This window comes from Protopterus annectens, chromosome 13.part0, assembly GCF_019279795.1.
Source record: "Protopterus annectens isolate FY-2018-M chromosome 13.part0, PAN1.0, whole genome shotgun sequence".
Taxonomy (NCBI): domain Eukaryota; kingdom Metazoa; phylum Chordata; order Ceratodontiformes; family Protopteridae; genus Protopterus; species Protopterus annectens.
The window spans coordinates 625,085,624-625,108,089 of NC_056747.1; the positions used below are offsets into that span (position 1 = coordinate 625,085,624).

The 22,466-nt window shown below is 41.3% G+C and overlaps 1 protein-coding gene across 2 annotated transcripts in view; it reads right to left on the reverse strand.

The window, feature by feature from the left end:
* Positions 1 to 22,466, reverse strand: part of RPH3AL (rabphilin 3A like (without C2 domains)) — a 2,297,739-nt gene that overhangs the window by 1,741,586 nt on the left and 533,687 nt on the right. The gene's annotated exons all lie outside the window — the stretch shown is intronic.

A 22,466-nucleotide genomic window follows, 5' to 3' on the forward strand; every position in this document is an offset into this window, starting at 1 on the left:
TTTGCAGCTACACAGTAAAACAGAAGAATAGCTATACAGACTTGAAGAGACTATGTCCAAGGTTATACCCGATAAAATAACCAGGACAAGCGTCCGAACCTCCAATGAGTCTGCAGAAGGGGGTTGGAGGGTGGGGTGTCAAGGATTAATGATAATCGACAACACAGATGGAACATAATGGTAAGTACATAACTTCCTTATCCTTGACATTTGGGACAGAGTCCCAAGCTACTTTGTACCTTGGGACACCTTATGGAAGGATATTCCTGAGAACCATAGCACTCTTCCCCTGGAGACCAGATCCTATTTGTAATGAGTAATAAAAGGTACGCAGAGTAGCCCAGGTTGCTGCTGTGCATATTTCATCCATGGAAGCCTTGGAAAGGAAAACAGCAGACATGGCTATTGCCCTAGTAGAATGTGGCTGCACTGGTTTTGGTAATTGGAGATTCTTTGCTTTATAAATGAAAGTAATGCAGTCTCTTAACCACTTTGATAAGGTGACTTCTGAAACAGATTTCTCCAGAGAAGGACCGGAGAAAGAGACAAATAACTGGTCTGCCTTTCTGAATTCTTTAGTTCTGCTGAGATAGAAATGTAATTGCCTGTGAACATCCAGCAAATGCAAACAATATTCACCTATGTTGAAGAAATTTGGGAAGAAAACAGGCAAGTCAATGGACTGATTAATATTCGTTTCAGAGACTACGTTTGGTAGAAATAATGAGTTGGGTCTAAGAGAAACCCTATCCTTATGAAAAATTAAATATGGAGGTTTTTAAGAAAGTGCTTAAATTTTGGAACTTCTTCTGGCAGAGGTAATGGCAATCAGAAAAATGGTCCTCCATGAAAGAAACTTTAAGTCACAGGAAGCCGCCAGTTCAAAGAGGGAAAGGACCAAAGACTGAAGAACCATAGTCAGATCCCAAGGTAATAAAGGATCCTTATAAGGTGGTTTGAAGCATAAGGTTCCCTTCATAAACACTTCATACAACTTATGGAAGATTAGAGGATGATCTTCAAAGCCCTTGTGGAAATTTGAAATAGCAGCTAATTGAACATTAATTGTAGAAGTGGAGGCTCCTTGTGCAAAAAGCATAGCTATAAATTCTAATATCTTCTCAAATGGTGCTGAGAAAGGATTAAGACCATTATTGTTTGCCCAAAAGAAAAAATCATTTCCACTTACTGTGTAAAGTTTCCTGGTGGAAAGTTTATGAGAAGCCAATAAATTTTTTGAACTGGAGATGATACATTTTTTTGCTTGGCAATCAATGGAATTGGAGGAACCAAGCCTTAAGCTTGAGGTTCTGAAAATTGGGGTGTGCCAGTCCTTGTGGGTGAGACAGAAGATCCGGAACTGGGTCCAGAGTCCATGGACGGTGAATCAAATGAGGCTATAGGAAGGGGAACCAGACTTGACGAGGCCAAAAGGGGGCAATGAGGATCACTTTGCTCTTCAAACTGATGGCTTTCTTTAAGAAGAGGGGAATCAGTGGAAAGGGGGAAAAACACAGTAGTCCCGAGGGCTAATCATGAAGAAGAGCATCTCTTGGGGACTCGGATTAGGGCAAAGTAGCTGCTGCACTTGTTGTTCAGGGGTGAGTCAAAAAGACTGCAGCAAGGCTGGCCCCAGCAGCGGAAAAACTCCTTCAGCACTCTGAGATTGACAGACCACTTGTGAGGCAGAAAAATGCATCTGCAACGTTTGTCCGCAATCATGTTCGAGCTCCCAGGGATGTGTGCTGCTGTCAGAAAGCAGATGGAGGAAATTACCCATTGCCACACACTGAGAGCTTCTCGACAGAGAGAGTAAGACTTGGTTCCGCCCTGTTTGTTGATGTACCAGACTACTGACATGTTGCCCGATTGAACTGCAATCGCTCCTAGAGGAAGGACAGCTTGGAAGGCTTGCAAAACTAAAAGCACTGTCCTCAGCTCCAGTACAATAATATGCAGATTGGCCTCCAATGGGGACCAAGTGCCACAAACTGCCCTACTCAGAAAATGTCCCCCCACCTCATCTGGGAGGCATCCTTGGTCACTACGGGCTTGGGCTGAGGTGGAACGAAGGGACGGGCCTAATGGGATTTCCTCAGATTCCATTCACCACCTTCTTTCTTGCAATGACTGGTGATTAAAATGAGATTTGCCAGTGGACCACTGGGATGCCAAAGGCCACTTTAGTAGTCTCATGTGAAATCGTGCCAGTGGAACTAAGGTGATGGCTGCTGCCACTGACCCTTGAGCTTGAAGAGCTAAAAGCACAGGAACCTTGTTGTTGGAGAGAATGGCTTGTACTTGGAATCTTATCTTTTGCAGCCTGTGTAGAGGAAGGGAAGCTGTGCAAATGGTAATATTTAGATTGGGCTCCTATGAACTCTAAACCTTGAGTCAGCTTTAGTTGGGATTTTGAGTGGCTGTAATGCCCAGACGAGCAAAAAGGTGTAGAACGAATCCTGTTGCTTGAAGCAGTAGATGCCTGGTGGGAGCGGTGATGAGCCAGTCGCCAAGATAAGGGGACACCCAGAATCTGTGAAGTCTCAAGTGAGCTGTCACTGCTGCCAAACACTTGGTGAACACCCTGGGGGCTATGCTGAGAGCAAAGGGCAGCACTCTGAATTGAAAATGAAAAGCAAAGGAATCTTCTGGATTGCTTGTCCATTTTAATGTGGCAATACACATCCTGAAGATCTATAGAGCATATCCAATCATTTTCCTCTAAGAAGGGTTGGATAGACTGAACTGTGACCATCTGGAGCTTTGCTTCCTCCACAAACTTGTTCAATAGGCTGAGATCTACAATTGGTCTCAAGTACCCTGTCTTTTTTGCCATAAAAAAGAACCTGGAGTGAAATCCAGATCCCATCTGGTCTGGTGGTACTTCTTGGATGACTCTTTTCTAGCAGCTTTTGAATCTCTAGAGCTGCTTGATCCCTCTGATTGGATGGAACATGGGGAGTCTTCTTCTTGATATTGGTTTGAGAGTAAAGGGGACATGGTAACTTCTGGCAATTATCATTTGCACCCAAGTATCTAAAGTTATTTGCTGCCCGGCTCTCGAGTGCAAAGAGAACCTTTCCCCGATTGCTTCCAGAGGTAAGTAATTGGGCCTGCTTTCAGGAGTGCTGGTCGGGCTTCCCAGAGAAAGAATCTCTGGAACCCCAATTTTGCAGGCCACCTCTGCCATGGGGTCAGCATCTTCTCTTCGACCTGCCCCCTCTGCAATGAGGGAAGATACCGCCACGTGTGTCCTGAAAAGGCCTTTGGGATTTTTTGAAACACATCTTCCCACTGCTCTGATTCCTACAGTAGGACCATTGGGGAGCAGAAAAACATATGCTCACTGCAGACAGGGTCTTTCCATCTTCTGTGGGGCCAAACAAGGAAGATCTGTAAAAATAAGCATTGACGAAAGAAGACTTAAATGGCTCCACAGACTCACACAAGCATATACAGGTGTGTCACCTTATGGCAACGCTGGATCCCACTGCCCTAGTCATCCCTTCAGCTGCATGTGCAATGAGCTTCATGGACGAATTGGAAAAAAGACTCCAGGGTAGCCAGTTGGGAAGCCACTTTATGTAGGACCTCCTCAGATACAACTCTTGCAAGGGCATCTGAAAATGTGCCATAAAATTCAAGAACCTTAAAGCGAAGGCCGATGATGCATACACTCAATTTCTGAATCTGTCCATCATCCTAGACTCTTGATTAGGGGGATGACCAGTGGAACATTTTTCTGCAAGTTCCTTCTTGGTGGCTGCTGCAACCACCATGGCATCTAATGCTAACCCTTTAGCCCAATGTTGGCGGTCTTCTGGTGCTAAAAGAATTTTCTCTGGTCTCCTGGGGATTGGCTCTATGGAACCAGGGGCGTTCCAAGCCCACTATGTGATCAATTTAATAAAGTCGTCAGTAGGTGGGGTCACCCAAGAAGTAGCTGGCCAAGCACCAAAAGCTTGCAGGTACACCGAATCCTCAGAGGTAGGGTCTGTGGAGCCTCTGTTTCAGGATTTCTAGAATGCCTCCAAAGGAGACATCTTCACGGGATGACTCGGGGGAACCCTCCCCATCATCAATATTCGTGTCTTCTGTGACAGATTCCTCTGAGGAAACTCTTACACATCTTTTTCCTGGGTGTCTCCTCAGTGGGAATCTCTGGGGAGGACTCGGAAGAAGAGGGGGTCTGCACAGGGGTATCCAGCAGCTTTGGTGCTTGCTGGCCGGGCGTGGAGGTTAGTGGCAGCTCTGGGCAAGAGGGAGTCCCGGTATAATACTCCGATATGGGAGGGGACAGCTGAGAACCTGGAGAGGCCAATGCCCTCTCCATAATCTGGAAGGCACGTCCCTCTGAAGAGAGATGGATGCCCGGTACAGAGAAAGACAACCTCAGAACCATGGTCCCACCCTGCACCAAGAAACCTACCCCAGAAGCGGGAGCCAAGGCAGAGCTCATGTCAACTGAAGCTCCAACAATCAAGGATAACCCTGAATAAAAAACTGGAGATGATAGAAGACTCTCAGACCCATAGTGGAGCCACGACCCTGGGATTCTGTCAGTTATGATGGAAATGAGGAATTCAAGGCAGATCTTGGAACTGAAGGGGTAAGGACGGTCAGCACTGGAGCAGCTGGAACCAGAGGGATCACAGTGGAAAGCTGTAAACCTTCAGAGGAGGAATGGAGTCCTGGGAAAGAAAACCCCATCTCCAGAAGGGAGTGGAGCCTGGGAAGAAATGGAAAGGCACCTAGCCACTAGGAGCTGATCCACCAACCTCACGATGTTGACTTCAGTCAGACTTACTGGAGGAACGGACAGAGAAACTTCAGGGGGATTCCAGTCCTTTGTAGAAATGGACTTGGAAGTTATCCCACAATGGGGTCAATAGAAGGGGATTGTCTTGTCCTGGGTACAATGATGATTCGTTTTCGGCACCGAGGGAGGTATTGGCTCCAAAATTTCTGGAAGAATCACAGGAGGAGCCAGAACTGACAGAGAAGCTAAGGTTGTAGGTACTGAAATGGTCAGCACAGAGACCTGTGGTGCCAAGGTAGTAATGGCAGACAGTGCTAAGGAAGTCGGTTCTGAAAGTTTCTTAATTTTAGACTTCGGTTCTGCAGGAGCTGTGGGAGCCGAAGATTTATGTTTCTTGGCTGCTGATGGTAGGCAGAGAACATTGAAGTGTCAAGGGAGAGTGACAGCAAAGAAAAAATAAGGGAAAAAGGGTAGAGCAATACTAATTAAAGATACATAGGTTCATAGGTTCATACTAGGCTATCTGCCCTAGGGCATTTATAAGCCTAGCCAGAGTGTGCTTGGCTTTCACCACCCATTTTAAATTAATTTTGCTATGCCCTTTTTCGAGGTTAGTATACTGTGCCTCTGTCTAACAGTGACACAGAAGTGATCAAGATATCAAGTTTGAGAAGTACAAATCTAAATATATGTAAAAATAGAAAAGTATTTTTTTAAGAGCTATGAAGAAATTTTTTAATTTGCTGAGAGAGAGAATCTGGCTGATGTGGCTTGCTACAAGAGCAGCAAATGAGATCTGAGGTAATCTGGAGAGGAGTATTCTGGGCAGACACTTAGTTTGAGAGTTTTTGGCTTGCTTGAGCAACAGCCAAGCAGGTTCAGAGAACCGGAACAGAGTCCAAAATCTCAAGGATAAATGAAGACTGACAACATCAGATAATACAATAAATTACAACACACTGTACACACTTCAGCTTATGGTAGTTCCACTTTTGAGTAAAGCCTGACTCATGCTATTTTAATTTCACTCAGCCCTGTTCATCAAACGTAGGATCCTCTGACCCTTGTTTCAGTGAAACAATATTCACATGCAAATCTGTTTAGGACACAGACACTGATATGTGTTGACATGTCCTGTTTCTTTACCAGAAATGATGTCACAGTGTTAACATATAAAAGAAAAGTGGGCAAAGTGTGCAGTCCCCCTCCCTGAACAGATGCACACACATTTATGATCAAAATAGTCAAATGTTGACATCACTGAAGTTTACAACAGTGTTGACAAAGAAAAAGTCAACACACTGCTACACATGCACTGAGGAATACCCTCAGAGCTTGCAAACAAATTAAAAAAGGCATAAAAACACAAGTTTGGGGGGGCAACCCCCACAACCCCATGCACTCTGCTATTTATATATACTAATTCCAACATTACACAATCCCCAGGGAAGTGGCATATTTCCCAGCACTGCAGTGTGTCAGTCTTGAAGACCCATCGACCATCTCTTTTGTCGGCATTTATTTATATATATATATATATATACACACACACACACACACACACACACACACATACATATACACGCACACATACACATTTATATACACACACCTATATATGCATACACATGAAGGTTTACTATGGCTTACCTGAATGGCATTTAGTCAAATGGCTGATGTTCGAAATCATGATGTACAAGGGGCAGGAAATCGAATTAACACAGGTTGACCAGGTTTAATAGAGTTGCGTGATGCACTCAATCTTTTGCCAAGTGACATATCGAGACTGTGCATAGAGGTCTCGCTTCAGTGAGGAACACAGAATTAGCCCATTTCCTCACTGTAGTGTGATCTTGGAGTTGGTATATTTAATGTGAAGGGGTGTGGAGGGGGCTGTGTGTGTGTGTGTGTGTGTGTGTGTGTTAAGGGATTTGGGTAGGGGCTGTGGTGTGTGTCAGTGTGTTTTGTTGTTGTGATGTGTGTGCACGAAGAGAAAGTAGCTTGTGTGGTGGTTTGTGTGTGTTTGTATGTAGTTCAACCTCGGAGTGAGAATATTTAAGTAGGGGGGTGTGGGGGGTGCAGGGGGTCAGTATTTCGAGCTTCCGAAGTGAATCCATATATATATATATATATATATATATATATATACATATATACATATATATATATATATATATATATATACATATATACATATATATACATATATATATATATATACATATATATATATATATATACATATATATATATATATATATATATATATATATATATATATATATATATATATATATACATATATATATATATAAATATATATATATATATATATATAAAATGAATTGCCTTGGGCACTACTTTTTCTGGGTGAGTTGTTTTATTTTTTCATTGGATTCTATCATCTGTATTGCAACTGTCTTCTTACTGTCTGAACACAGAACTGACTTAACATTAAAGTTATGAAAGGCTATTTACTATTGTCTTGATTTGAGGCAGGAGGCATTGTGTTTCATATGATTAAACTTTTGGCTAATTCTTTGTTTGATCTCTTTTTTTGAATACTTGAGTTAACTGAAAATTTGATGAATCAAGCTTTAGTAATCTATACAAAAATTTGCGGGTCGATATCACGTTATCGAAAACCCGTATCATCGAACACTAGAAGACCAACATGTATAGCGCAAACTATGGTAATGGCAAATGTACAAAACCGTGAAATATCGAAGTGTCATGGTTGGCCCGTATGCGGAATAGCTCCGTAAGGTGTGTGTGCGATGGTTACGTACCTTAGGGTTAGGATGCGGGTTAAGGTAAGTGCATAGATAGGTAATGTATGTAAGGTTTAGTGTAGGGTTAGACGTAGGGTTTTGTTAACTGTATGTGTGTGGATTATTTGTTTTGTTTGGGTATATGTCTGTAGGGTAAGTGTGCAATAGTTACGGACCTTAGGGTTAGGGTGCGGGTTAAGGTAAGTGCATAGATAGTAATGTATGTAAGGTTTAGTGTAGGGTTAGAAGTAGGGTTTGGTTTGTGTATGTATGTGTTTTATTTATTATGTTTGGGTATGTAGTATGTAGCACGCGGTGGTGTTGGCCGACTATGACAGTTTGAGATTTTAAAATTCGCAGTTTAGGGTGTTTGGCATATTTGCGATTCGGGCTATGTGTGATGGTGTTGTGTTCGATGATACCGGTTTTCGATAACGTAATATAGACCCAAAATCTGCACATGCCACATTTGTGAGTATGCAGAAGTAACTCTTCCTCTGCATATCAAAACTCACAGAAATAATTACAAATTTCTATTGAGCAATCTAACATCAAAACAGATTACTCAACAAATCTTACTACATCTAAAAAGAGATTTTCATAATGACATAAAAATATACATTTTCCTAGCATCTTGCTCTTGGTTTTTAAAATTATTTTAGTGTTGCTGATGCAAAATACCACAATGAAAAAATGCATAACCCAGAAAAATGGCTTTACTTTATGTTTTCTATACCATCTCAACAAATGTTTCCCTTTTCATCTTCCATGCAGTAGAAATACTGAATTCAGATCAGCAATGTAAATATGAAATAGTGTCAATACATTGATGCCTTCAGTAAAAAAAAAAAAAAAGAGAGACACATATTATGTAAGGTGTTCTATATTTCTTGACTTATACAGCAAAATGAAGTCACATGCAGCTAAAAAATAAACAAAACTTTAGGGTATCCCAGGATCTCAAAGAGTGCCAAACAACTTCAGCCTTGTTGGTATATAACTATATTCCTGTTCAGACTTAAATCAGAGCTAAATATTTCTTAAAGCACTTAAATCAGCTTTAGAAAATGAATGTTCTGAACTTGCAATAATGATAAATCTATAGGAAAGTTGATTTCATGTTACCAACATGACTCATGCTGCAAGTATTTTGACTGCTTGGGATATACAAAGTTTCCAGGCTGCCAGGAACCATCTCTCACGTTAAACTCTTTTTTCTTGTTATACTTAACACTGTTTATCAGACAGTGAAGGAAAAAGAATCAGGAAAACAGAAGACACCATACCAGATGTACCAAAGGTAAGTGATGAAGTGAGGATATGGTGAAGAATATGCACCTGCTTCTTATAGACCTATTTTTATGGTAAATACATAACTTACATACCTGGTAAGTACTCCATCTTCTGTAATCAACAGGCAAAGACTAATACATCTGGATGGCCACCTTCAAAAGATGATACCAAGGACAACAGTGCTCCAGAAGAGGACACAGACCTGGAATAATGTCCAGTTTTCAGTGCCTTACAAAGGCATTGAGAAAAAACATCCTTAGGCTGACTTCCACTGGAAGAAATAAGAGAAAATCAAGATCCTTGTTTTGGTTGGAGATGTGAAGATGTCACACACTGTTGTGCCCTCTACACAAAACATTTTGTGGTTACTGAGAGACACAGATACCACTTATGGGGTGTACATAATTTTCCTATGTGATAGGAAAGGGTCCATCTTCTGTAGCAGCAGAAGAACGTGCCAAACTAACCTTCCTGGGTGGACATCCACATGGGAATATCTGACAGATTATAGTGGCTCCAAACCACTAGCTCCTAGTGACTTTAAAGCAAGGGAGAACTGGAAGAAATAAATTAATGCGGTGGGGCTATATTATGGTAGTATAAACTTTGACCATGGCTACAAATAACTGGTCATATACTATTGCATGTGCTATGCAATCTTTCAGCAATAGTCTTTCTCAGATGAGCATGTTACAGTTGACTGTAGACTACTTCAGATGAGTTAGTTTTAACACTGAATTGATGGCATATACCTCAGATGCCTGACTGTGATCAAACAAAAATTGGCCACAGTAACACATTTCAATTTGCTTCATTTGAACATACATTAGCCTCTCAAGCCAGATCAATGGCTGTTTAACTGTGATCAAACAAAAGCTGGAGTCAGGCACTTTCAAACACATCCTGCCTCAGTACCCACCAGTTATAACCACTTCACTGTGTATAACTCAGATGTCTGCTTGTGATCAAATAATAAGCAAACAAACAATAGTAAAGTAGTGTATTTCAGCTCAATGCTTTCAGGCAGGTACAATACAACACACCGCAGCTCCCATGTCTTAAACACAAAGACATGCCAACTGCATCTACCTTGACTGTGTACCCCTCAGATGCCCGTGATCACATGAAAGAATAAGTATATAATGGCCACAGTAATGTATTTTAGCTCACTGCTGTCACAGACATACAGTGCAATCCACTGCAACTCTCTTACTGCACACCACACTTAAACACACAAACAAGTGCCCATCAACTACATCCTCTTTCGTGGTATTTCAGATACAAGTGATCAAATGAATGAATAAATAAGGATCATAGCAATTTATAAGTGCTTGTTACTATCAGACAACTACACTGCACTCCACTGCAACCTCCTCCTTAGCCTTTTTAAAGCCACTTCATTCACTGTGTAAACTTCAATGTCTGTGATCAAATGAACAATAAATAAAGCCTGCAGTAAAATAGCTCATTTCATTGTTGTAAGGCACATACAGTCAACCCACTGCAGCCCCCAAACATGCATGCATGTGCTCGCTCGCTCGCGCACACACACACACATACACACACAAAAAAACAGTGTCCTGGCACCACTGAAAATAGCATCCGCAATTAGCAATTAGTGGATCACACGCAGGACTACTGTATTATTTTTCTTAAATATTTAAATTAAAATAATAATAATAATAATAACAACACAACTTTCCTCCTATGCTGCATCCACAAGAAAAGTCTCAGTTACTGGAGGCAGCTTGGTCTGCTTTGTTTAGCAGACCAAGTAGCCAACAATGACACAACATTTCAGTCTCAATGAAATGGCATGATAATTTGTTTACACAGCACAGCTGTTTTTTTCTCTCTGTTGAGGGGAGTAAATTCTAAATAGCCCAGTTGAATAAAGAAGACATAATTTTTTAAAACATAAATCCATTTTGAGTCTTTGAATTTTGAGGGGGGGAAATACAAATATTTTGAAATTAAAATAAAAACTTTTCAAAAGCAGTTTTTCATTTGGAGTTGCTGCAGCTCAGGAGGCAAATACCATGAGCTACCTCTAGCGCAAACTTGTAGATAACATCCAGGTTACAGCATCTTGTGAAGGTATTGAAGGAAGATCAAGTAGCTGGTGCATAGTGCATTATCTAAAGAGACATGGAAAAAGGCAGAGGAAGAGACCACCACTCTGGTGGGATGGGCACTTGGGAAAATTTATAAGGGTCTGCCACAAACACTGTAAAAATATCTGCAGATAGACAATCTACAATGCACAAATTCTGTATATTTTCTGACCTTAACTGGTTTTGGTGAATATGACAAAGTTGGTCATCCTTGTATACAGCCTTTGTTCTATCTGCGAATAATGTGAGCTATATATGAACAGCCATAAAATAAAGGAGGCACTCTTCTTGGAATAACAATGAAAGAAAATGGAAAGATTAATTGCCTGATTAGGACTTGTCTGCATACATACCTGAGAATGCAGGTGTTAGCTCCAAGTGAAACACTAACTATGAAATACCAAGTACAGCACTTTGAATGAAACAATATGAAGCTCATAAATATTCTTTGCATAAGGGACAGCTTCCAAAAATAGAAAGTCTATTCTAAAGACATGTATTTAAGTCTGCAGTAGAAACTGATTCAAACAGAGAAAGTGCAAGCATTTTCAACATGAATGTAAGTCCTACAGTGGAAATAGATCCTGAATAGGGAAGATTTGAGGACAAAAGTTCATCTTATGAAGACCTTGTATACCTTAATGGAGGCCAAAGAGGGCTAAGTGGAGGAATGTGGCTTTCTGCAGTTTGGCTTTTGTATAATCTCTCATAATCAGAAGGAATGAGGAGAAGCATGGAGGAATCCCGGTGACAATTGGTGCACTGGAGCTTGCATTTGCCTAACTTTCTGCTACAAAGCTGACCCTCCCTGGAATAAGGCTGGTGATGAGGAAGCAGAAGAAATGAATGGACCACTGCCAGACAATTAATCATGGCAAAAAGGTAACAGCAGGTCCCCCTGTTTGTCAGTGCACATACTAATATGTTGTGCCAGTATATGGCTACTACTCTGTTAGGGAGTCTGCGAAGATGAAGACATTGACCACTACTATTCACACAATAATACGGAGTTCAGAGCCCTGAGATGACCAGATACCTAATACCACTTGCCTGGAGTAGTGTTCCACCCCCTAAGACAGACTAGCTATGATGACCAATGGATAAGAATTTTGTAAGATTAAGTGTTTCTCTACCAATAACCACCACTGCAGACATAACTTGCAAGCCTTAGAGACTGTAATGACTTTTATACACAATCAGGTGTGAGGCACAATTGCAATGGCAGCTACCATAATGTATAAAGTTTTAAGGCAAGCCTCTGTTGCAACCGACTTGGATGCAATGACCCCAAAAGTCAGATAACTTGTCTTGGGGAAGACATGCACTGTGTGTGTGTGTGTGTGTGTGTGTGTGTGTGTGTGTGTGTGTGTGCACATGTGTGTTTGTGTGTGTAACCTGCATATTGTGAAGAGCAGGGTTTGAAACAGTTGTAACTGAAATGTTGCAAGATTCACTACAGTCCCAAAGGAATGGATCTAAATGCTCCCTGTATGAGGTTACAGCTTCTGCTGATGCAGTAAGAAGCCAGTCAATCCAGATAAGGGAAGTTCTTGGCTCTCTGCAGCTGCTGAGGAGCTGTTACAACGTATCTGATAAACAGTCATGGGGAAGAAATGAGACTGAAGGGAAGAGCCAAGAACTCATAATGACCTAATCACACACTGTGTTATACTATGCAATTTGTAATACTTTAAATATGGAGCTTTCCCCCAGGCCTCCAATGAAAAGGGGCTACACTAACCCAGTTGGACTATGCTGGTTGACAAATGAAAATAAATAACTATGAAGGAGGTATTTCTCAAAACCAGGATCATCATGACAGATGCTAATATATATGCTTCTTCCGCCTCATCTAAGTCCTCAACAGATCATTCCCCCGGATACTTGTGTGGGATTTTTATTTTCTTCAAGATTTTACAGTGCCTCTTGTGGAGAAGGGGAAGATTCTGAGGAGGAAGAGACACTCTTTGAAGAAGATTTATGAGCAATAATCTTACCAATACCCGAGGCAACCTCTGACATACTGTAGGAGCCCAACAGACCTGAAGACTCTGTATCAGGGGCAGAAAAAATAGATGAAAGTTCTAGTGTTAGCAAATTAAAAGGTGTGAAAGGTAGCGGCAAGCAGTACCACAGCACTGCACATGGTGGTCCTGATGGCAGGATTTATGAAAGCAATTTTGCAGTTGGCCCTGGAAAAATCAATGCCACCATACCAAATAAACAACATACACACTGATATCAGAAGGCAGATACCAGCAATGAAGCCAGGGTTACATCTGGCACTCACACCAAAGTTTTCTATATAGAAACCACTGGCATTGGCAAACTTGCTGTAAGCCACAGGATCCTGCAGCATCACTCAAACAGCTAGCATCAATATCAGATAATATGGAGTCATAACAGAAACAGGCTCCATGGATGACACCAGACGCAATGAAGCTCATGTCCTGTTGATCACTGTCATGTAGAAAAACTACAACACTTGTGATAACATAGTGGCAAGAAAAGTAGGTTTTGTGGGGGAAAAGAGTGCAAAAATGTCCCTGTGCACCAGCAGAATGCAGAAGACAGGAGAGAGGGCAGCAAACATGATGCATAAAGGGACAAGGAGAGGGGTCTGGTGAAAAATGAATCTGATGAGCAATTCCAGTCCTGACACGAGACTATAGCTTCTGCTAGCCTGTCATAATCAAACACAACAGTCTAGAAAAAATAACTGAACTGCGGCCTGAAGCCATTTTGTGTAATCAGATAAAGAAAAGGAGTGAAAGGGTAGCCAAGGTATATGATGGGAAGGAAAGAGGGTTCTAAGCAGCCTGTGAAAATCTACTCTGCTCAGCAATCCCAAAGTCTTTGGTATCAGTCCTGGTATTATAGAGGATGGGTGGCTTCTTCGCATATATGCTTTTGCTTTGACATTTAATACTTTTTTTAAAATCACCCGATTTAATTCCCAAGGAACTCATCTGATGCTTTAGTCTGTCTTCCCTTTTTATGCAGCTACTTAATTCTTATGAAAACAATGGTGATGTCAATCAAATCAGTTTATTTTGCAGTTATAGCTAAAATTAAGCTGATGTCATGGGCTGAATACGAAAAGGATCAATGCAAAAAAATGCGCAAATCTAATATGGCATCTTCAGGAAAAAATAACTGGAAACTGTATACCTTAAATCAGAACACATAAACTACAATTTCTCAAAAATATCTAGATCAACCAGCATCTCAGAAAACAGACATTTAGTAGCCAATTTAGAATACAAAGAACAATGAGAAAAAATAACTACTGTGATATCTTAAATAGTTATACGAAAATTAAATTCCTATTTATTATCATAGGATATGCCCCCAGTGTTCTAGAACTGGGCTTGTTTTTAAATTACTTTATGTAAGGAACGTGGCTATGGTATAATGCACATTATACCATGATCCCCCCAAAACGTGCACGCTGATTGGCCAGCGTGCCCGTTGTAAATCGAGTTATACTAATGGAAAAAGGTCCGGTCGCCCGGACTTTTTTCCATTAGTATAACTCGTTTTTTTTAAACACTGCCTCGCTATGTTAAATGGGTTTAACATAGCGAGACAGCTTTAAAATAAGCAACGGAGATCTCCGTTGCTTATTTTAAAGCTGTCTCACTATGTTAAACCCATTTAACATAGCGAGCAGTGTTAAAAACAACGAGAAAGCAAGATCTCCGTTGCTTTTTTGAGTGTCTCGCTATGTTAAATGAGTTTAACATAGCGAGACAGTTAAAATAAGCAACGGAGATGTCCGTTGCTTATTTTAAAACTGTCTCGCTATGTTAAACTCATTTAACATAGCGAGACATAAAAGCAACGGAGATCTTGCTTTCTCCGCTGCTTTTGCCCAACTTTGATGTACTGCGCGGCGCAGTACATCAGAACTGCCGCGGATGCCAGACATCTGCGGAAGGGCAGTAAACAGGCATTATACTATGCCATTATTTAAGAAAAGTAATAGTTTCTTTTCTTAAATAATGTCATGGTATAATAGCAATAACCCACTTCTGGGTGTGGGTAATGCTAAATTTACCCACGGTTGGCTTTGTTTGGTTCCTCGGGCTTCACCCTCGGGACCAAACCACGCCAACCGTGGGTAAATTTAGCATTACCCACACCCAGGCGTGGGTTATTGCTATATTCTTTACCATACATTTTAACATGCAGTGTGACTATTTTCCATCTTGAGACTTTGTGGTACATATACAATGTGTACATCCTCTATTTTAGAATCAAAACACCAACCCTTGCCCTGTTTGAAATGTCAGAAGAATATAAAACTTTCTGAACACACAAATCTTCATGTTGTGAAATGCAGCATCAGTCCTCAGCAAGATATATTTAGTGCTTTCACATCAAATCAATAAATAAAAGGCATGACCCTTCAGTTTCTTCAGATAAGAAATTGCATATGGCTTTTAAGAGTATTTCTCATCCATTCTATATCTGAGTTTATTAATGTTACTGCCAAAAGTAAGTTCTAACATTTCTTCCATTTACAACATATTGGCCTTCAAGAAGCTTAAACACCTTAATATGTTCTTGACATTTTCTAGTTTTCACATACAGACATGACTTGCTTTATCATGAATGCACAGCAAAGGTTGTTCCATAATGTTCAAACATACTGTGAAATGTGTCTGCCACATTTATTGTTGTTAGTATTTATTATTTTAGTATTAGGTTTCCCAATCTGATGTTAGCTCCCCCAGAGAGTCTGCAGATGCAGAATGGATACTGACTTAGAGAATAGGCAAAGGTCACCTCTAAGTGACCTATATGAAACAGAATATAGTGACTACTTCTAAAGCCTTTCTGAAAAAGTTTTCCAGACCTAGCACAATTCTAGTAAGGAATCTTACTTTTTGAAGTTGCTTCAGGTGGCTTGTTCAAAGTCTGGGAAATGCAGAACTGAATTTAGCAATGGATGGGATCAGTGAGGAAGAACATGATCTCCCTGTTGTGCTAAACATGCCCTTTAGAATTACATAGGCTACAGAACATGTTTCTCCAGCTATGGTACATGCACACACAACTATTTATTTTGTAATCATATTTGATATCCTTTTTTGCAACATATGATGACACATTTAATTATTTTAAAGGTGAGCTAATTACTACTGCCCCAGAGAGGTGTGTTCTTTGTGTACTTTTTTTGTAAATAATTTGGTAGAATTTGGCATCTTTTATTGAAGCATTTGGCTACCTATTTTGCAATGGTGAGTAAATTTGATTACCTGAGGACCATTTCCCAATTTTATAGATGAGGAAAAACAGTCCAGAAAGTAGTGCCCCCATTGAAGAACCCTGGCAGATATCAGACTGCCTCCACAAATGTAAATTGTTGTGTGTCGCTGAAGAAACAATTTTTTTATCCCCCTGAACATATGATGTTATTTAATCTTTTTAATTTCTCAATTATTTCCATACATGGAATATTGGTGAATGCATTAGCCAGAACATCATAAGCAGAATGTATTATCAGCCCTTCAGCATGTATTGTTATTACTCCTTCAGATATGTAGCAAGAGTCAAAAGCCAAGATCTCCATTTAACAAATCCATGCATTCCACCTCTAGCAGTAGGTCTGTGTCACTTTGGATAAGCTTCATTATGATTCTTTCTACTGTTTTACAAAGAATACTTGTCGTACTGATGGGACTAAAATTGTCTAATGTGCCCCCACCCCATGTGAACTGGTACTACTACAGCCTGATACCACTGGTTATACATGGGTCTCCATGCTAATATTTTGTTTATCATTACTGATAGTGGTGTAGTTGGATTTTCCTTAATTCTATGTAGAAAACCACTAGGATGTTGTCTGGTCACATGGAACCTGAGATTTTAATTTTCTTATGGGATCTTTAGAAAGGATCTGCACAGCATTCAGACATATTCCACTGCTTACTGTGACGTTTGCATAAAGTTCTTCTTCTGTAGGTGAGTAGTCACATTGTCATTTATTTACTACATGCTACATTCACCATTTCCCTAACAGTTTTCTGGGTCTACACAAGAATATCAACAAACCACAATGTCAGCAGTCAGAACATCAAACCTATACAAGTGAAATGGCATGGCACAACATCAAAATGCTGTAACATCGGAAGTTAAAATAAGGCAAAAATGCATTTTTGCAAGCAAGGGCAAACCCTTCTGCACTCCCCACACCTGCTGATAATTATAAATACCAAATCAGAGATCCCACTACAGCTAAGAATGGTCAAAAAAACAATCCCAGCTGTACTGTAATATAGCACACTCACCCACGTGCACTGAGCGATGTTTTAACTTTCGATGTTATGGCACTTTGATGTTGTATCATTTCACACATAATGGTGCAACGTTATGAAGTTGACATTCTGGTTTGTTAATGTTCTAATACAGACCCTCACTTTTCTGATGCAATTACAGAATACCTCAGTATAGATTTTAACCTCTGAAATAAATTGGGTTCGTTATCAAAACTGAAAGACTGATAAAAATGTAGTTTCTGTACTTAATGTACTCTGGACTTGCTTGCACTGCAAGGGTACACCTGAGGACAAATCTGTGGTTAGTCATGTAAAAAGCAAATTATTTAACTGTATCGTTAATTGAGGATAGACTCTTTGTGTACTTTTGTAGCTACTTTTTTGTTAAATTATATAGTTTTTTTGCAAGCAACAGGTAAACTTTTTTTTATTCATAAAACACATAAATCTAAGCTAAAATGTTTAGGAGGACTTGCTCTTTTCTGAACTAGATAACAATGTTATGGAAGTATTGGCCACATCAATTGATTTTCAAAATTACCCTCTGGAGGAAGACTGCATACATGCCACTGGTAGTAGGTTGTCTTTGCCAAAAGAGTATTTTAAAACTACAAAAAAGCAATAAATTTATCTGGCCTAGGTTTCAGTTTAAAGATACTTAGAAATGTTGCTTCTTGAAAGATGTGGGAGCAAGAAGATGTGACTGACAACTGGTAGCAAGGTCAGAAACAATGTTAGCTAACCAACAGTGGAGAGAATTTGCACAGTTTCACACTCTGCATGAGACAGTGCACAAGCAAGTAGAAAGACTGAACACTAAGAATATCATGATCAGCCTGGAAGCAATAAAAGAAAGATTTTGGAATTTAACAGGCTTGTTTGACTTTGGTTGAAGAGGATGTGTTGAACAGTCTGCAGCAGCAGCAAGGGGCCCGGAGGCCAACTAATCATAACTTGAAGGAACTGTGTGAGAAAACGCAATTAATGGTTAAGCAGACATTCAAATGGAACAGCATTTTATAGCTAAAGAGGACAAAATGAAATTGGCTAGTTTGTAAATTTATGGAGTTTTAGAAGGCAAGGAAATTCTGGATGTTAAAAGAAAAAATGCTGGACTGGAATGGATTTGCCAAAGAATCATCAGATGCTGAATCGATGAAAAAAAATGAAATCACCACAGTCTCATGTGAAATAATGGGAACCTAGGCAAATGCTGATTTTCTACACCATGTTAGACAAGTATTTTGGAAGTTGAGGCAACCGGGAAAAAGAAGATGGTGGTGGCTGTTTGTCCAGTGCTTGTGGAACATGATTACTCAAAAATGACTTGACAACAGAGAATGAGATTCATGGAAGCAATTTCAAATCTAAAAATAGAAAAAGAGAAGTTATGTACTCACCAAATCGTTCCATGTGAGTTGTTTATCTCTCCTTTATTCTTACAGATGGGTTCAGAGCCAATCCTTGGCTCCAAGCTCGAGGTCTTCATACAGCTCGAGGCCAAGTCCCTATTCCATGATGCACCTAGAGTTACCTCAGATCTTGTTTGCTGTGTGTAATAATACTATGTGCCATTCTCTCACTCCTTAGGAGAAAACCTATAGAAAGACTGAGAGAATAAAACTTGTATCTCGGTACTTGAAAAACCCTGGAGGGGTTAGGATGGTGGGAAGTAAGAAGGCAGTGAGATGAACAACTCACATGGAATGTTATGGTGAGTACATAACTTCTTTATGAGAAGTTGTTCTATCTCGCCTTTCATTCTTACAGATGGGTAGCGTCCCAAGCACCATCTATCTTGGGTGACTCACAGGAGTATGTTTTTCAGGACAGTAGAACCAAAGGAGGCCATGTCAACTTTGTAATGAGTGATAAATGTATGAGGTCTTGACCAAGTGGCTGCTGCAAAAATGTTGTCTATAGCAAGCCTAGCAGAAAAGGCAGAAGATGTGGACACTGCTCTGGTAGAATGAGCCTTAATTTTGTGTTGTAAAGGTAAATTAGCAGCTGAATAAGTAAATGTGATACAATCAGACAGCCATCTAGATAGTGTTGTTTTTGCCACTGGCATACCTTTTCTGGAATCTGAAAAGGAAACGAAAAGCTGTTCTGATTTTGTGAACTCTTGTTCTATCCAGGTAAAATCTGAGCTGTCTATGAACATCAAGCTTGTGCAGCATATACTCTAAGTTGTTGGTGTGTTTGGGGAAGAACATTGGTAAAGGTTAGCTTCAGTACAAACTTTGGATACAAATGAAGGATTTGTTCGCAGGGACAAATATGGAGGAAATGGGGACTTGGTAGGGATCAATGTTATTTTGAGAAGCCCATATAGAAAACCTTCTCCATTTGCTAAGCTATAGCTTCCTAGTAGATGACTTATGAGAAGATATCAATATATGCTGGGTTTCATTTGAGAGGTTATGGAACGTGGCTATGTTGGGAATTGAAGATGCCAAGTTGTCAATTTCAAGGACTAAAGAGGGGGGTGAAGAGCCCCCGACAAATGCGTCAGAAGGTCTGGAACTGAGTCCAGAATCCAAGGCTCTTCCAAAAGATGAAGTCGAAAGAAGGAGAACCAAATCTGACGAGGCCAATGAGGGGCTATTAGAATGCTGATCCTTCCCAGGGCTTTTGCTTTCTGCAATACTTTGGGTATCAAGGGAATTGGTTTGAATGCATAGAGGAGACCCAGTGGCCAATCATGTACGAGTGCATCCCTTGGGGCTTCTCCCGGAGGGGGAATCAGGGCAAAGTAGCTTCTGCATTTTGTGTTCATGTGGTTGGCAAAAAGGTCGCAGCAAGGCTGGCCCACCCTGCGGAATATTCTCTCCACTATCTCTACTTTTGAGGGACCACTCATGAGGCAACAAAATTGCCCTGCTCAGTTTTTCTGCTATCACATTGGATTTCCTCGGGATGTGTATTGCTATCAGAAAGCACCAGGTGGATGTAGCCCACTGCCATACTGTTAGGGTCTCACGACAAAGGGGATAGGACCTGGTTCCTCCTTGTTTGTTCAAGTACCAGACCACTGACATGTTGTCCGTCTGAATCACAATAGTCCCCAGAGGGAGAGAGTCCTGGAAATACTGCAACGCCAAAAGTACCACTCTCATCTCCAGGACATTGATATGCAGATGTGTCTCCTGTTCCGTCCATGTGCCTTGGGCTGTTCTTCCCTGAAAATGCCCCCCCACCCTAGCAGGGAAGCATCCGTGGTCACTGTGGCTGCTGGTGAGGGTAGGATAAAAGGACGACCTATCGTTACATGAAGAGAGGTCAACCACCACTGAAGATCCTTTTTGCATGTCTTTGTGATAATTATGAGATGAGACACTGGGAGCTCCTGGTAAGACCACTGAGTGAATAACAGCCATTGCAGAATCCGCATGCACAGGTGACCCAACAGTATCGCTAATATTGCAGCTCCCATCATGCCTAACATCTTTAGCACTTCTGATGCTGGAGCCTTGTCTTTGGATATGATGTGGTGGACCTGCTGACAAAGTAGTAAAACTCTTTCTGCTGGAAGTTTTAAAGTGGTGGTGGTGGTGTCCAATTCTGTTCTGATAAAAACGATGTGTTGCGATGGCAACAAGCCAGGTTTTCTGAATTTATTGTAATGTCCAGATGATTGCAGAAAGTAAGAGTTGTGTCCCTGGCTTATATCAGCTGATGCCTGGTGGTGGTGGTGAGGAGCCAATTGTCTATGTACGGAAACATCTGGAATCCTAAACGCCTCAGGTGAGCCGTGACCACTGCCATACATTTGGTGAACACTCTAGGGGCTGTAGTGAGACCAAAGGGTAGGGCTCAAAACTGGTAATGATTGGCTCCCAGCCAGAAGCACAGATGCTCCCTGCATGGTCTGGCCATTTTTATATGGTAGTACGCATCCTGTAGATCTATCGAGCACATCCAATTGTCTTTCCCTAAAAAGGGGAAGTATTGACTGAAGAATGACCATCCAGAACTTTTCTTTCATGACAGATCTGTTTAGTCTGCTGAGGTCCAAAATAGGTCTTCCAGTCCCCTGTCTATTTTGGAACTAAAAAGAATCTCGAGTAAGTTCCAGATCCTGTCTGGTCTCCTGGGACTGGTTGGATGACTCTTTTTCTTAGCAACGTTTGGACCTCTACTGTTGCTTGTTCCCTGTAACTGGGTGGAACGTCCAGGATTTTTGTCAATGGAGGAGGAGTGGCGAAAGGAATGAAATATCATCTGGAAACTATACTTTGTACCCAGTTGTCGTTTGTTATTTTGAGCCAGGCATCTGGATAAAAAGATAAGCGACCCCCGACTGCCTCCAGAGCAGGACAGTCAGGCCTCCTTTCAGAAGTGCTGGTAGGGCTTCCCAAAGAACTGGTCTCTGTCACCCTGGTTTTGCGGACCCCCTCTGCCGCAAGGGCGGCATCTTCCATTATTGCCCCCTCCTCTGCCCCTGGAGGGGGGTTCACCATGTGTGCCAGAAAGGCTCCTTGGGCTTTTCGGAACCACATCTTTCCTCCCTTTTGACCCTTGGGGTAGGGTCTGGTAAAGTTGGAAAAACGGAGTCCAACGGCAGACTGAGTCTTTCCTTCCTGCTCACACCTGGTCAAAGTTTCCTTAACTTTGAGCCCGAAAAGGGACGAGCCATCAAAAGGGGTGTTGACAAAGGATGACTTAAAGGGCTCCGTGAAGGAACACAAGCGCATCCAGGAAATTCTCCTGGCAGCAATTCCTGTACCCGCTGCCCTACTAGTTCCATCAGCTGCATATCAAATGAGACGCATGGACGAGTTCACTATGGAATTGAGGGTAGCAAGCTGGGAGGCAACTTTGTCTGAAGCTCCTGCAGCTACTGTACCCTGAAGAGTATCGCCAAGGTCTTTTAGGAGGTCTCTTTGTAGTCTCGTATAATGATTGAGATAGTTCAGTGAATGCATGGCAAAAGATGCTGAACTGTATGTGCGCTTCCCATATCTATCCATGATCCTAAAGTCTCTGGTAGGAGGATGGCTAGAAGAAGAAGTTTATGACATCTCCTTTTTGGTGGCTGCCGGCCATCACCGTGGCATCAACTGGCACTCCCTTGGTGAGGAAAGACTTTCCCTGGGGGGCAGAAATACATTTACTGGGCCTCCTAGGGACAGGTTCCATGGTGTCCAGAGACTCTCACACCCTTCGTGAGACCAGCTCCATGAGTTCATCGAAGGGTGGAGACACCCCAGAGGTGGAGGGTTGAGGCCCAAAAGCCTTCAGG